At 42.6% G+C, this 6,000-nt stretch overlaps 1 pseudogene; it reads left to right on the top strand.

Annotated features, from left to right (window-relative positions):
- Positions 1-4,145: 4,145 nt before the first annotated feature.
- Positions 4,146-5,366, top strand: LOC143775031 (polymerase delta-interacting protein 3 pseudogene; annotated as a pseudogene).
- The last annotated feature ends 634 nt before the right edge of the window (positions 5,367-6,000 follow it).

Here is a 6,000-nt window from a genome sequence, read left to right as displayed (position 1 = left end):
AATAAAGTCTTACTGGAGTGTGGTACCCTCACCCTGTGTTGTCTGAATAGTGTTATGCCCACAGGGAAGGAGTACAAACATTCAGTGGGATGAGAACTGCCCCGTGCAGTCTTTCTAAAGGCAGCTAAGCCAGCAGGCGAGAGCACCCATTGACTCTCGTGTCTCCACAGAGGCGCCCACCCTTAGCATCTATTTGCTGGATCAGCTTGATAGGTGTCTTTTTATGTGCAAATAGGGAGATAATGTAAGTCAAATATATGCATATTTTACACAGAGGTAAAAATTCTGTTAATCTTTATCCAATGGATTGTCATTTGTTTTTTGGCAGAATCGGGGAATATGCTTTGTAATTCATAAATTAAGTTGTTTGGGCTATAGAGTTACGGAATAATATTCCAGTTCTCTTTTCAATATAAGGAAGATAGTGTAAAATGTAGTCAATATCTTATCTGAAAGCAAACCAAATATACCCCTATAAAGTTTTTCATATTGAAAAAAATTACCTATGCTCACTTTTGTGACATTATGATTTCAACAGCACCAACAGAATAAGGCAAGTGTGAACATGCGCAAGCTGCATGAGCGTATTATACACAAACAAAAGAGTAAAGCAGCACACTGTAAGTGCTAAGATGTATGCAAACTTTTAATATATAAAAATTAAACTGTTTTCCTGTCACATAAATTATTCTTAGAAAAAGATAACATACAAATTAGCCAATTCATATGTGCCCACAAAGCAATGCCCACGCATCCTCTTTCTGGTAGCTCCCTAATTCTAACCCTATTTGTTTTTTTGTGATATACTATTGGAGGTGGTGACTAGTGATGAGCGAATTTGTTCGGAAAACGATTGCCAAACATAAATTCGGGACGAATATGGCACATTTGGATTCCTAATCGCAAACACTAGCAAAATTTTATAAAATCGGGAAAAATCGGTAACATTTGGTAAAAAATGCGGGAAAATATTTGTGTTGCCACAAAAGTATATTCAGCACTTTTTGCAATGATAATGGTTGCGTATCATGAGCGTTTGGCACATGTTTGATGAGAGAATGGGGTTTGCAGAGCTCAGAGGTGTGGTGTGCATGTAAACAGTAATTTTCTTTTCCTCCACAATGTCCTGACACAAAGGCTTGTGTCATTGGCTGCTGAAATCGCATGTCTCTCTTGATATAAATAGCGAACATCTTCTTTTAGTGCCATTTTGACACTGTAAGGGTATGTGCACACGTTGTGGATTTTGCTGCGGATCCGCAAAATTTTTGGACTCACGGAATTGCACCAAATCCGCAATGTAGTTCACAACTAATGTTAATCTATGTGAATCCAGAATTGGTGTGCACATGCTGTGGAAAAATCAGCACGGATTTGCAGCGTTTTATTTTTCACATCAATTCTTTTTGCGGATTTGCAGCGTTTCTGCACCCACTGACTTCCATTGAACTGCAGGTGTAAAAAGATTTGCGGACTTGCTGCGGATGTGCGTGCGAAAAATGCTGCAGAAAGGAAGGAGGAAGAGTGTGTGTGCGGAGAATATGTGTGTGGGCGGAGACTATGTGTGTGCGGAGAAGATGTGCATGTCTGTCTGCTGGGGCCTGCACGGCTGTGTGTGTGTGTGCGCGGGTTTGTGTTTAGGCAGTCACATAGTCCCATCCGGCTATGTCTGCTGTCACATAGAACAGTATGTAGAAAAGCTGCGGAGACACCATCACATGTTTCTCAACGCAAGCAATGAATAGCCAGGTCTTTCACCGGGAAGGAACAACCACGGGAAGGGCAGCATCCAAGAAAGGAAAACCACCTATGCCAAAACATGGTATCCATCCACAGACAGCTGTTTCGGGGTATTTGCCCCTCATCAGTGTGGAGTAGGAAACTGGCTATTAGGAGCAGTGCCTAGTGAAAATACTATAAACATGAGGATGAATGACCTCGGGGAGATCAAAACATCCAACACCGCGGAGACACCATCATGTGTTTCTCAATGCAGTGATCCAGAACACTGCCCCCATCCCTTATGGGAAATATGCAAATGCATGTAGAAAAGCCGCAGAGGCACCATCACGTGTTTCTCAATGCAAGCAATGAATAGCCAGGTCTTTCACCGGGAAGGAACAACCACGGGAAGGGCAGCATCCAAGAAAGGAAAACCACCTATGCCAAAACATGGTATCCATCCACAGACCGCTGTTTCAGGGTATCTGCCCCACATCAGTGTGGAGTAGGAAACTGGCTATTAGGAGCAGTGCCTAGTGAAAAGACTATAAACATGAGGATGAATGACCTCGGGGAGATCAAAACATCCAACACCGCGGAGACACCATCACGTGTTTCTCAACGCAGTGATCCAGAACACTGCCCCCATCCCTTATGGAAAATATGCAAATGCATGTAGAAAAGCCACGGAGACACCATCACGTGTTTCTCAAGGCAAGCAATGAATAGCCAGGTCTTTCACCGGGAAGGAACAACCACGGGAAGGGCAGCATCCAAGAAAGGAAAACCACCTATGCCAAAACATGGTATCCATCCACAGACAGCTGTTTCAGGGTATTTGCCCCTCATCAGTGTGGAGTAGGAAACTGGCTATTAGGAGCAGTGCCTAGTGAAAAGACTATAAACATGAGGATGAATGACCTCGGGGAGATCAAAACATCCAACACCGCGGAGACACCATCATGTGTTTCTCAATGCAGTGATCCAGAACACTGCCCCCATCCCTTATGGGAAATATGCAAATGCATGTAGAAAAGCCGCAGAGGCACCATCACGTGTTTCTCAAGGCAAGCAATGAATAGCCAGGTCTTTCACCGGGAAGGAACAACCACGTGAAGGGCAGCATCCAAGAAAGGAAAACCACCTATGCCAAAACATGGTATCCATCCACAGACAGCTGTTTCAGGGTATCTGCCCCACATCAGTGTGGAGTAGGAAACTGGCTATTAGGAGCAGTGCCAAGTGAAAAGACTATAAACATGAGGATGAATTACCTCGGGGAGATCAAAACATCCAACACCGCGGAGACACCATCACGTGTTTCTCAACGCAGTGATCCAGAACACTTCCCCCATCCCTTATGGGAAATATGCAAATGCATGTAGAAAAGCCAAGGAAACACCATCACGTGTTTCTCAAGGCAAGCAATGAATAGCCAGGTCTTTCACCGGGAAGGAACAACCACGGGAAGGGCAGCATCCAAGAAAGGAAAACCACCTATGCCAAAACATGGTATCCATCCACAGACAGCTGTTTCAGGGTATTTGCCCCTCATCAGTGTGGAGTAGGAAACTGGATATTAGGAGCAGTGCCTAGTGAAAAGACTATAAACATGAGGATGAAAGACCTCGGGGAGATCAAAACATCCAATACCGCGGAGACACCATCACGTGTTTCTCAACGCAGTGATCCAGAACACTGCCCCCATCCCTTATGGAAAATATGCAAATGCATGTAGAAAAGCCACAGAGACACCATCACGTGTTTCTCAACGCAAGCAATGAATAGCCAGGTCTTTCACTGGGAAGGAACAACCACGGGAAGGGCAGCATCCAAGAAAGGAAAAGCGTGTCTCCCATACTGTTTGCTTATGCATTGAATGCAAGGCATGCCCTGCCCCAAAGTAACACGCACCCCAATAAGCCTTTGAGTCCACATACTGGATGGCCACAGGAAAACCAAGTTCACATCATTCTTTTGGTACTGACATACCGTTAGCCTATGCATTGAATGCAAGGTCCGCCTTGCCACAAAGTTACACGCACCACAATAACCCTTTCAAATGGCATACTGGATGGCCACATGTAACAAAAGTTCCCATTATTATTTTTCTTAATACCATAAAATTTGTCCATGAATTGAATGCAAGGCCTGGCCTAATTTGAACGCAACACAATCCCCCTTGGAAGAAACCTGGAGGAGGGCCTCATAAAAATATTTTCCCATTACAAAGGAGCGGGTCTCCTATACTTGAAATGCCCATAAACTAAGTGTGTGGGCTGACAAACATTTCCTCCTGGGGGGTACACATCAACATAGCGTGTAAATTATTTTTTTTTACCGGCATCATATACACCCTGGCAAACAGTAACGTGGTCTCCTACACAGTTGCTGCAGGGAAGGTGCAGGTTTTTAGCAAAAATATGGCGGACGAGTTGTTGGATGAAGTGATCCAGAAAAGGGGCATGGTGACGGCAGGAACGGGAGCGTACAGGATTAATAACAGTGGTGAATGTGGGAGGTATGAGATCCAGGACACAGCCTACAATGATTAGTCGTTTATCCGCCCACCACCAATTACCAGAATGCGTTTCATGCCTGTCAGAAGATCAATGTAACAGATGTGCGTCTGAAGCTCGGCACAAAAGATATCCGTAAGAAAAATGTTGCCAAAGACGCATGTGTCTGTATAAAGGGCAAAGTGCAACATGCTCGTGAGATGCTGAATTCTAGAAAGCAGATCAGTGTTGGGGGAAAACCAAACAAAATGATGGATGCTCATGAAAAACTAAGCTTAAAGAGGAGTGCACCGGCCGTAACTATCAACACACCCATGGCACAAGGTTATTCGTCTTCACCCATACATATTACCAATAATATCCAAATGTCACAGACAAAAACTATTTGTTCCAATGTAACGAACACTGTTAAAGGAATGCCAATAAACATAGTGAAGCACGAACCAGGGAAACAATAGATTTCCTCTTTACAAGATATGGACAATGATTGTATTGATGACGGCTTGGACCCTTACCACAAACCCACCAAGAAGATGAAGATCACAGCTGCAAACAATGTGCAAAAACGGCCGTGAACGTCTGGAAATTCATTTTCTCTTGGGCAAACTTTACAGCTTACTAAAGTGTTACAGAATGATGCATACACAGCTGCCAAGTTTACTCAGCATGACACTTTGCCAATCGCCACCTTTATTGCACACAAAGGCTGTAACTAACGTGTCATGGACACTTGTCACAAAGGAGGGCAGCTCATCAGTAGGACCCATTCATAAAGAGTCTGTCTTTAGCTCGTTAGAAGGCACAAAAATGACCATTAATAATTTGCATCCAAGAGTCACAGAAGAAGATATTGTGGAGCTCTTCTGTGTATGCGGTGACTTGAAGCGCACCAGCTTGTTGAGTTGCAGAGGTTGTGTTTGTAAAAAGGAAGATGAAGTTGATGCCTACAAAAAATACAACAAATACCTAGATGGACAACCAATAAAGTGCAATCTTCCTTTGAATGATAGTGTGATAACATCAGACCAGCCCATACTTCTAAGATACTTCAAAGAAGGAAGGTTATTGATGAAGAATTTAACATTAAGCTCTGATGACACCAACACAAATTGGAGACTGTTATAACAGAGATTCACAATTCACATATGGGCCCAGAGACTTCTTTAAAAAATATATATATATATATATATATATTTTGGTTTTTGTTTAACGCTGTGATGAACATCAGCAGGTAGTTGATGTTTGAAGGAGTCTGGCATCAGACATTGGACAATTTATCCTGTTCACAGTATTGTAGTACAGTTCACCTTGGTTGTGGGGCAGTTGCGTTATTGCATCAAGAATTTCTGTTTTCTACTTGCTCTAGTATTGTGATGCAGCACGATTATGGTTCTACTGTTTTGTCAAGGGAGGCTAAATAAATGTTGAATAACTTGTTTAAATGTCTTCAATAATCTGTTTCAACTTAAAAGATAATATTTGTTGTTTGGTAGCTTTAATACCTGAATTCCTACAAATACAGTTAGGTCCATATATATTTGGACGGAGACAACATTTTTCTAATTTTGGTTATAGTCATTACCACAATGCATTTTAAGCAAAAGTTGAAGTTCAGACTTTCAGCTTTCATTTGAGAGAATCCATATTAAAATTGGATGAAGGGTTTAGGAGTTTCAGCTCCTTAACACGTGCCACCCTGTTTTTAAAGGGACCAAAAGTAATTGGTCAATTGACTCCAAGGCTATTTCATGGACAGGTG

This window comes from Ranitomeya variabilis, chromosome 5 (assembly GCF_051348905.1).
Source record: "Ranitomeya variabilis isolate aRanVar5 chromosome 5, aRanVar5.hap1, whole genome shotgun sequence".
Lineage (NCBI taxonomy): Eukaryota > Metazoa > Chordata > Amphibia > Anura > Dendrobatidae > Ranitomeya > Ranitomeya variabilis.
Note: the sequence above shows the minus strand (reverse complement) of the source record. Positions and strands in the feature narration are given on the sequence as shown.